We start from the raw sequence: 11,661 nt of genomic DNA, 5'->3' as shown, positions 1-11,661 counted from the left end.
GTAAACTTTTTTTTCTCTGCTCACCCCCTTGTACATTGTGGTTCGCGCAAATATTTTGGTGTGCTGATGGCCACATTAGTACGTTTTCACTACGCTATGAGACAGCAAATCACCGCAAAGAAATTATGCACATTAATTTTAATTAATCCTCCAATAGACCTGATGTTTTTTTCTGCCACCATAACATTACAATGGAATGTGTTGCATGTCAAGTAGGCTAAGTCTAGGTAGGAGTTATAACGTGGCCTACACTTCATATGGACCCTTACAGCAAACAATTCACCATACAATCACTACTTAGTGTTTATTAATGCTGTGTATAATAAAACACATATTCGCAATTGCTCTAATCAGCTCATGCACCCCCTTGTGGCAGGCCACGCACCCCCAGGGGTGCACGCACCCCAGTTTGGGAAACCCTGGAGTAGAGTGTTGGAGGAGGAGTAAAGTGGAGGAGAAGTGGATTGGAGGAGGAGGTGGAGTGGAGAGGGGTGGAAGGATCCAGCCCGATGGGCTTAATTTTTGAGGAGAAGGAGAGGAGATGGAGGTGGAGGTGGAGTTGGTGGAGTAGGGGTGGAGTGGAGTGGAGTGGCTTGGGGTTGAGGGCCCCACCCAGCCGCCAGTGATGTGATGTCAACAAAGATCATAGAGACACTACTACGCTCCACTCCAGAATCTTTTGGTGCTGGTCGGTGTTGTGACGGTCGTCACCAGCTGTTGTGATTCTGGCTCTGATTCTGGTTTTGGTTCTGGCTCCAGGCCTTGGTCCCTGAAGCGGCCGTTGGTGCCGTTCTCCCCCTTTGGCGTTGACATGTCGGAGGGTGCTTGTACAGTCCTGCTCCGCCTCGCGCTCTCCTGCTCCTCTCGCTGCCTCTGTCGTCTCCTCAGAGCTGCTCTCTCCTGTTCACTGCCTGCTGCTTGGCTGGCGGAAGTGTATATTGCAGTATATTGCAGTTCCTTGCACAACAAAACCAAAATCAAGGCCGTGGATGTGGAAAGTAAAATTATCTAAGGATATGACACTATCTTGCAGGGTGGCAAGTCCGCCCATGTAAAGCAATAATGCACGGAAATGGGATGTTGAGATCTGTAACACATAGGCCTACAACAAGGCCGGTGGCGGAGACTGCTTGGACAACCCATCAAAAGTTAGGCCAGGGTCAAGATTGCTGTGTGACTTCAATTACGCATGCGACCATGTGCAGCCTTGTGCACATACGTATGGTGAATTCAGGTAAATTGGGCCACTTTGGGCCATTTGCTTATATGCAAAAAAAAAAGAAAAGGAAAAAAAAGTGGCCCAATTTACCTGAATTCGCCATACTTGTAAAAGAGCTATCCGAGCAGGGGTGTCGTTCAGGAGGGTAGGTGACTGAGTCACCAGGGCCCCATGTATATAGGGGGCCCACACAGGGTCCAATAGATACATGGCTGGAAGGTCCATTGGAGCTGATTGTACATATAGGGTCGAAAAATTGGCGCTACGTCCCTGTGTCAGAGTGCTCACGGTTCTGTCAGTGTTGCACTGTACACACACATCAGTGTACCTTGTGTCTGGTGATCTATAGTGTGCAATATTGGCATAAAAATGTCCTGCAGCAAGCATGTCTACGGCCTTAGTGTTAATTTAAGACCCTTGCAATAACCTTTTAAAAAAGCTCCTACACACTCTGCACTAACATTAGGCTACAGAAAAAGGTAAACCAAGTATCTGACTGGCTTTTAATCGCAAACTTCTCCAAATCTTTTACTTTATGTTAAATGATAAATGATTAATCATATTGTACTTTGTTGTGTGGTATTAAACTGAACATGACTTAGAGAACGTGTTTGGATGAACTGATTTTAGTGGCTGTTTTGTTTTTTCACCACAAGGTGGTAATGTATCTCCACTTTTGGCAGAAGAGACGCTCTACGGCAGGAAAGCAGGCGTTTGCATTGAATTTGCAGTGCTTAATAGTATTCAGACTTCAGCATTTGTTTGTTTGTTCAGAGTTTGTTTGTCAGAATGAAAGATAGTCATTAGATTTTTCTCATTTCAGTAAGTGTTTAAGGCTCAGGCTTTGGATTTTCTTCTTCTATCGGGCATACATCCTGTGTCTGTGTGTGATGTCTTGCATGTCTGGTATTAACTTCATTAGCTGAGGCTATCATCTGTGGGTGTGCACAACTCTATCCAGCAGAAGAGGAAATGGACCCAAATACATGACACGAAACACAAAGTTGGGGGGAATATTTACAGAGGTTTATTTACAAGGCTGGGGTTGGGGGTTTATTTACAGGGGTTATTTACAAAAATTGGAGGTATTTACAGGAGGTATTTACAAAGGGGGGGGGGGTATTTACAAAACATGGGATGGGGGTATTTACAGGTGTGGGGTGGGTGGGGGGTATTTACAAAACACGTTACGGACATACGGACAGGAACAGGGAGCACACACAGTAGGACTGATTACACATTGCAAAATGGTGACTAGGAGGGCAAGACACAGGTGGGCAGGGCAGGACAGGAGACAATCACAAACGGGAACATGGGGCATACACTGACAAGGGCAAACACAACCATTTCACACACACACACACACACACACACACACACACACACACACACACACACACACACACACACACACACACACACACACGCGCACGCACACACACACACACACAGTGGATCAGGAGCACAGCTCAATCAGCTGCAGAGGCCCTCCTCCTGAAGCAGCAGCCCAGGAGACTCCTGAGTGACCTTCCTCCTGCGGCTTCCCTCTCAGCTCTGGCTGCCTCCTGAGCCTCTTTTTTCTTCTGCTTTGCCTTTTTCTTCTCAACTTTCTCGGCCTCCCTCCTGGCCTTCTCCTCGCTCTTCCTCTGTTTCTTCTGTTCAGCGACCCATCTCTTCTCCGCTTCTTTGAGGAGCCTCTTGTGGAGCTCCGCTCTCTTTTTCCGTTCGGCCTCCTGCATCTTTGCTTCCTCCTTGATCCATTTGGCATCCAGGTCCTTGCCCTTGATGAACAGCCTCCTCTCAAACTCTGACTCCCTTCGCTGGTGCTTCACAAGGTGTTGAAGCATCTTCTCATGCTGATAGTGCTCCTAAAACAATGGAACACAAGAAAGGTGTAAGGTGTAAGTAATACTGGTGAAGTAAATCTGCATGGCCGTTACACAAGCTTGCAAATAATATATATATACTATACTTTGTATATACTGTATGTTTTTTCCAACTTTATTTAGAGAGGACAGTGAAGAGTAGAACAGGAAGTGATTGGGAGGGAGAGACGGGGGAGGAAATGACCAGGATTGGGAATCGAACCCGGGTCGTCCACACAGCAGTCCAGTGCCCAGCCGATGGCTGGGCCGCAATACTATTTTAATGTATGCATAGCATTGTCATTATCTTGGTTTTTGTCTCTCCATTGACTCCCACTTTACTATGTTTTCTTAGGTCACAAGAAGGGGTGTGTGGAAAATAGGATACTGTAAAACCAATTTATCACTAGTTCTAAAATGACGATGATTATCCCACCATACAATAGTAGTAGTAATAGTTAATGGGTGTTAGATTATATTTACTTTTGTTATTATATCATAGATGAAAGCGAAAGGGGGCAGCCCCCTATGGCACCCCAAGAGAGCAGTGCGGCGTAACAGTACCATGCTCAGGGTACCTCAGTCATAGAGGAGGATGGGGAACAGCACTGGTTAATTAACTCCCACACACACAACAACCTTGCTGGTCGGGAGTCGAACCGGCAACCGTTGGGCTACAAGTCTGATGCCCTAACTGCTGACCCATGACTGCCCATGATGTGATGGAAGGGCAGCTGTCTGTGTGCTGTTAGTTACCTGCAGGTGGTTGTGAAACAGGGGCATGTCCTCCTGGACCCTCCTGGTCTCCTCCCTCAGGCTCCATGAAGAGAAGACCAGTGGAACAGCACCATTATCGCAATTGGCCGGGCAAGCCCAAGGTGCCTAAGTACCAGAACAACACACACACACACACACACACACACACACACACACACACACACACACACACACACACACACACACAACATGTTTCTGTATTTATGCAACATTTATTATTGTGTATGTCGATCATCAGACTTAAGGGCACCCACTAAACCTGCTAAAAGTAGACCATTTTGGCCCCAATTCTAATCCTACCCAGTAGCGTGGCGTGCGTTATTTTTCCGAGGAAGCCAGGGAGAACAAAAAAATAATAATATAATATAATATAATATTACATTATTATTATTAATCAGTAGCAGCGGCTGGCTGGGACAACAGCAAGGCAGAAAGTTTGGCCATGAGAATAAAATCAATAAGGTATAATTTATGAGATGCGTTGTATGTTTGCGAATGGTTCTGTGAAGGAAAGAAAGGCTGCCAGACGGCTAGCCCAAGGGGCTGGAATATAATCCGCGCATGCGCGAGTTCTGAGGTACATTATATCAAAACTTTATCACGTGGGTGTGCCGCGCTACTGTACACAGTATATAAGTCCCAGCGCGGCATACTTCGTCCTCATAAAAATCCTGAACGCGAAGTCCAGAGCGACGACGAAGTCTGGCAGCCTTTCTTTCCTTCACAGAACCAAGGTTACATCCGTAACCCAACGTTCTGTTTCACTCAAGAAAGGCTGCCAGACGGCTAGCCCAAGGGGCCGGAATATGTATGCCCAAACGTCGCGGCGGACAACCATACGACAATTGAATAAAGACACTGGACAATGCAAGAGTCAAAACTCTTATTGAATGTCCACATGCCAACAGGGCTAGAGTGACTGGTTAACAGAACTCAAGTTAAACACAGTCGAATATGTGACCATCTGTCACAAGCTTAGAACCGAATTCCCAAAGGATGTGGGAGATAACATGTTGAGGTTATAGAACCTTGTGAAGATTGACGGTGAAGCCCAGCAGGCCACCGGTCAAACTTCTTGTAAAAGGACTCCCTTCAGGAGCGACCATGAGGTGGCTCAGAGTTAGGAGGGCGGTAGGAGTCCAACACAATCACCTGGTTGAGATTCTGTGTCGAAAGAATCTTCGGCATAAAGTCTGTATTAGGGCGTAGGACCACACCGGTGCCTTCTGGCTGAAACATGGAAGCAGTCAGGATGAATGGACAGCGCATGTAGCTCTCCAATACGCTTCGCTGAGGTGATGGCGATAAGAAAAATCGCCTTCTGCGACAGCCATTTTAGGTCGATACTCCAACGGGCTCGAATGGGGGCTTCGCCAGAGCACTGAGGACAATGTGGAGCTGCCATGGCGGCACAGATTGAAGCCTCCTTGGGCGCAGTCTTTGAGCTCCTCTCATGAATTGGATAGACAGAGGATTAGCTCCGAGCGTTTTGCCATCTACTCGCTCATGGCAGGCGGATATTGCAGAGAGAAAAACCTTTAGCTTTGAAGGGGACTTGCCTTAACCAAGTTTCTTTTGCAAGAATTCCAGGACTGAAGCTAGAGGGCAGGACCGGGGGCACTCATGCCACTGTTTGCACCATGCTTTGAAGGCTGCACATCTTTAAGAGTACAAGGCTATTGTCGATGGGGCCCTAGCACACTGCAAGGTTCTTGTAACTGAGAATAACAACCTCCGAGCGAGGAGGGTGTCCCTTCTAACGGCCAGACCCACAGATTTAGGGCGGCTGGTGTCAGGTGCCACAACTCTCCCCTTGCGCAATGGGAGTTGCCATGGGATGCTCGAGAGGAGGGTCTGCATCTCTGCAAACCATGGCACCTGGGGGCGAAATGGAGCCATTAAGACAACTCTCAGGTTCTCCTTCCTGGTCTTCTCCAGGAATCATGGAGAGAGGGGGGGAAGATCGTCCACCCCCAGTGGTGCGTCGTCTTGGTTTAAGGAAAACCAGAGTGGACAGTGGGTCGACTCCCCTGAGGCGAAAAGATCGCCGTGTGCCTTCCCAAAATGAACCCAGATCAGATGCACTGTTTCCGGGTGCAATCGCCATTCACTTGGGTGTGGCTTACCCCTTGACAGCAGGTATGCTGCTGTGTTCAGAGTGCCCGGCAGGTGCACTGCTCTGATCGAGTGGAGTCGAGTGCCCGCTTAGAGGAGGAGTTCCCGGGCCATGTTGCGTAACGCCTGGGACCTCAGGCCTCCCTGGCGGTCACATACAGTGCCCTCCATAATTATTGGCACCCCTGGTTGAGATGTGTTAAAAGCCTTAAAATAAATTCAGTGTTTATTGCAGAAGAATACTGTCACACTGAAAATTGTAGGAAAATGTAGCCTTCAACTCAAATGAATTGTAAGAAAATAAAAAAATCCCTGACTAAAAAATAATTATTTTTCATTAAATCACCTGTTCCACAATTATTGGCACCCTTAACAATTCCCAGGAAATAAATATAATTGAAGCATTTCTGTCATTTCTACAGTAGTTTACAAAGTTTACCAGAGTATGTAGAAACATTTAATTAGTAATTCATCACTTCCTGTTTCCCTGGGGTATAAATATGACGTGACACCGAGGTCATTTCTCTTATCCACTCTTAAACATGGGAAAGACAAAGGAACACAGCATACAAGTGAGGCAGATGTGCGTCGACCTTCACAGGTCAGGCAGAGGCTACAAGAAGATTGCCACTCAACTGCAGCTGCCCATATCCACTGTGAGAGGAATAATTAAGAAGTTCAAAACAACTGGAACAGTGGTAAACAAGCCTGGACGAGGACCCAAGTTTATTTTGCCACCACGCACAGTGAGGAGGATGGTAAGAGAAATCAAAAGATCTCCAAAGCTCACTGTTACAGAATTACAACAAATGGTAGCATCCTGGGGTCACAAAGTCTCCAAATCAACCATCAGGCGCTGTCTACACGCCAATAAGCTGTTTGGGAGGCATGCACGGAGAAAACCTTTCCTCACTCACAATCATAAACGCAAGCGTCTGGAGTTCGCCAAGCGGTATTGGGGCTTCAACTGGGACCGTGTGCTTTGGTCAGATGAGACCAAGATTGAGCTTTTTGGCAACAAACACTCTAAGTGGGTCTGGCGTACCACGAAAGATGCGCATGCTGAAAAGCACCTCATACCCACTGTGAAGTATGGGGGTGGGTCAGTGATGCTGTGGGGCTGTTTCGCTTCCAAAGGCCCTGGGAACCTTGTTAGGGTGCATGGCATCATGAATGCTTTGAAATACCAGGACATTTTAAATCAAAATCTGTTGCCCTCTGCCCGAAAGCTGAAGCTGGGTCGTCACTGGGTCTTTCAGCAAGACAATGACCCTAAACATATGGCCAAATCTACACAGAAATGGTTCACCAGACACAAAATCAAGCTCCTCCCATGGCCATCTCAGTCCCCTGACCTCAACCCCATTGAGAACCTGTGGGGTGAGCTGAAGAGGAGAGTACAGAGGAGAGGACCCAGGTCTCTTGATGATTTAGAGAGATTCTGCAAAGAGGAATGGCTGAAGATCCCTCTTTCTGTCTTTCTGCCCATCTTGTGAAACATTATAGGAGAAGATTAGGTGCTGTTTTGTTGGCAAAAGGGGGTTGTACAAAATATTAACACCAGGGGTGCTAATAATTGTGACACACATTATTTGATGTCAAATAATTATTTCTTTATGTGGGATTTTTTCCCCACTGAATAAATGCACTTGTATTGAAGGTTGGATTTTTCTCTTTTTTTCCATTAAGGTCCCATATTATTTAGAAAAAAAATAAAATAATTGGAAGCTAAAAAACACATCTCAACCAGGGGTGCCAATAATTATGGAGGGCACTGTATACTATGGCCGACATGTTGTCTGTTCGAATTAAGACACTCTTGTTCTGGAGTACTGGCAAAAACTGCCGGAGGGCAAGATTTTTAACCAGTCGTAATTGAGATAGATAATTGACTCTGACGCCCCTCTGACACAGCGGGCTCAAGGCTGTGTCCATGTATTTTGTGAATGGGACAGGCCGAAGGGAAGGACGTTGAACTCGAAAGTTCTGTCCTCCAACGCAATCGGAGAAACTGGCGATGAGCAGGGTGGACTGCAATGTGGAAATAGGCACCTCTGAGGCCTATACTCGTGAACCAATCCCCGCACTGAATCGATTGACAGATTTGGGTCAGTGACAGTATTTGAAATGCAACTGGCTTAAATACTGGTTTAGTGGCCTTAGGTCCAGTATTGCACGGAAACCACCATCTAGTTTCGGAACTAGGAAGTAGCTCAAATAAAAGCCACTCCGCCGTTCGTTGCGACTTAACTCCCTTATTGCTCCTTTCCTTAACAGAGTATTTATCTCCTCTGTAAGGCCAGCTGCCGCTCTGGGTCTGGCTGATGAGAAACAAGAACACCCTTGAACATGGGTGGGCTGCGCCTGAACTGTAGCCGGTAACCAAACCTTACCGTTGAAACAACCCAAGAACTGGGAGAACACATTTCCCACACCTCCAATTGAGTGTGGGAGAAAACGTGCGGCAGGGCCACTTGAATGTCTGGAAGAAGGCTGCGGGGCGGCAGAACTGGTCTGTGGCCATCACGCTGCCGAGGCCTATAAGGCCTAGCAGGGTTTCCAGGCCGGCGGCTTGCAAAGGGGGAAACATGCGCCGGTCGTTTTTGCCCATGTCTCTGCATATTGGGGCAGCTCTTTGGGAAGGGCACACCGGGGTTACCTGAATAGCCCTAAACAGGCCGATGCCGCTTGGGTGGAGGAGGCCTTGGCAACAGTTGCTCCCACTCCTTCTTTGACACCCTAGACTCTTTGGCCCGGTGGAGCATGTCAGCTGCTCCGGGTCCAAAGGCAACGCCAGGGGTAAGAGGTAGCTCCATGAGCCTGCTCCTGTCCTGCTTGGGCAACTTCAACTGAGCCAGCCACAGGTGCCTCTGTGCCATCCACAGTGAAGCAATGGATCTCCCACTAGAGTGTGCTGCACCCTTGGCAAGGTGCAAAAGGATTTCAAAGACCTTTTTAAACTCCTCCACCAGTCCCTGAGCAGGGGCGGCTGAGAGGTCTTCAATAAGCTCCATCTGGTACAACATGAGTATAGATGTTGTGTTCATAAGGCGTGTAGAATGACTTTTTCGGCCATTTATCAGTGGTGCGACACTGTTTGTTCGGGCATGGAGGGTCCTTCCCCACAAGAGCTGTAGGAGGGAGGACGAGAGCAGCAATAGTCATCCATCGCGAAATAGTTGCCAAAAACCAACGTTATCCGCTCCGTGGATGTTGGCAAACTGTGCCCACTGTCGCATAGGGGTAGCCGCCTCTGGTTGCTCCCACACAGTCGTCATTTCCCTGACAAAGTCTGGGGGAAGAGGTCTGAGCTCAAATCAGAATGATGGGGAGATGTTAAGCCATCTAAGTATCCAGCATCAAGGTTATCGGATGCTTGCACTGATAGCAGCTCCACACTATTATCAGCACCTTGTGGGGACAGCTGCTGTGGTGACACCCTCGCAGGCTGCACTGAAGGGGCCACCTGGCGCTCTGTGCCTGATGGCGCAGCCTGGTGCTCGGGCCCTAATGGGTCTGCCTGGTGCCCAGGCCCTAGTGGCGCTGTATGGCGATCAGCTGCTGCATCAACCACTGTTGACCGGATGCCAAGGACAAATTTCCCTCCACCAGAGACGCCATTTTATTGCTAGAACATCATAGGTCTCAGACAGTTGCTGAGGAGAGGGTTGAGTAGCTGGTATCGAACCTGAGTCCGTGGACGCCTGGGAGGATGGTGTATTATCTCATGTAGCCTTATTCACCTTACTCAGTAGAGTATGTGATGAGAAGGGGAGACCGCTCTCCCTGCCCTTAAAGCTAGTGCATGATCAGGGCTCAGACATGTCACACACAGTGTATGTCCATCTTTCACTGGCATTCTACTGTTGCAATTAGAACAGTTCTGGAATCCAGGCATCCCTTTTTTTTTTTTTTTTTTAAACTTATATTAAAAAAAAAATATATATATATATATATATATTATTATTATTATTATTATTATTATTATTACTTCATCATTAAGTATCATTATTATTTCAGTCACACCTTGACTTTAGGCATGAACCTGATAGCACTGTTACTGCCTGGACCAGATATGGTTCCAGCAGAGGTGCAAGAGATGGTGGGCACTAAAGGGGGATTCAGAGTCGCGCGTTCACGGGGGTTCTGCACAGAGAAGCAGCCACCGCGCCCCCCTGTGCAGCGACAAAACGACCCCTGGCTGCAGTACACGCATGTTTCTCCCAGGCTGAAATGTCCGTGAGCTGAGCTATGCTTGAAGACGGTGATTGGTCAATGCGCTTACGGCAGTCCGGGGGGAACTCAGCCCTGATAGGTCAGTTGTGTTCTATTCTTCTACCCTACCGCGGAGGTTTGAAGGAAAACGAAAAACACGATGCAGTTGACTTGGCAGGAAATCACTGGAGTTCACTTGACAGGGAGAAGAGAAACTGTTTTTTATTTCAGTAGTACAACTTCCAAAAAATCAATTAGAAATATCCATAAAAGGCCATCATGGAAATGATATGTTTGTAGTGTGGTAGTAGCAAAGAAGCCTCTTTGTTCTTTTGTAGTGTGGCAGCTAGCTCATTAAAACAGGGTTCGCTAATGTCCTGTAGAGTTTGAATGGGTTTGGCTGACAGTTGCTAAGCTAGCTGTTAATTAGATAGGCTATCTATTGTATTTAAAAATGGCTTTTGTTTCATTTAACCACCTCAATTGTAAAACATGAATAAAGAGAGAATCTTGTATGCTATCATCCATATCTAATTACGCCACAACTTTTTAAATTAATAGCAAGAAGCCTCTTTGTTGATTTGTAGTGTGGCTAGCTAGCTTCTAAAACAGGGTTCGCTAATGTCCTGTAGAGTTTGAATGGGTTTGGCTGACAGTTGCTAAGCTAGCTGTTATATATGGCCATTAGATGCATTGTATTTAAAAACGGCTTTTGTTTGGCATTTTAACCACCTGAACTGTAAAACATGAATAAAGAGAGAATCTTGTATGCTATCATTCATGTCTAATTACGCCACAACTTTTTAAATTAATAGCAAGAAGCCTCTTTGTTAGTGGTAGAATTATGTTTCAGGTGGCTAGTCAACTAGCTTTGAGTTTGTAATGACTGATTTAGCTGGCTAGCTACTACTAGGCCCCAGGTGTGAATGGCCATTCATGCTGTCTATTGTCTTTTAAAATGGCGTTTGTCTTGCATTTAATCTCATGTAGTACTTGACCAAAAAGAAACTGATGTTGTACCATCTAATTATGCCCCAACTTTTAGAAGTAGGCTACTAGTGGAATATTACGTTTTACATAGCCAGCTGGTTAGCTTTGTGATTCATTCTAGGGACTGGGCTCAACTGAATGAGTTAGTTCGCCCCCTGTTGTCACGGAGGTGAATTGACGTCATTAAAATCTCAGCGGGAAAAAAACACCACGCCCTTTCCTGCATGCGCACGCAGGTCGACTATGAGGCAATACCCCCCGCTGACAGTACGTCTATGCTTTACCCCGCAATCGGCACCGCGTGACTATGCATCAGGCTTTAGTCTGTCACACTCCAGTAGCAGCACTAATCACCCTAGGTACCGACCCTGGTACCTCTATGGAAAGCCAAAACGGCCACATTTCGGATCAAAGTAGCACGTTAAGATTGAAATTCGCCCGTTAAAAGCGCCCGTTTTCCCGGAATACGGGCGCTTTTTT

Source organism: Engraulis encrasicolus, chromosome 16 (assembly GCF_034702125.1).
Source record: "Engraulis encrasicolus isolate BLACKSEA-1 chromosome 16, IST_EnEncr_1.0, whole genome shotgun sequence".
Taxonomy (NCBI): Eukaryota; Metazoa; Chordata; class Actinopteri; order Clupeiformes; family Engraulidae; genus Engraulis; species Engraulis encrasicolus.
Note: the sequence above shows the minus strand (reverse complement) of the source record.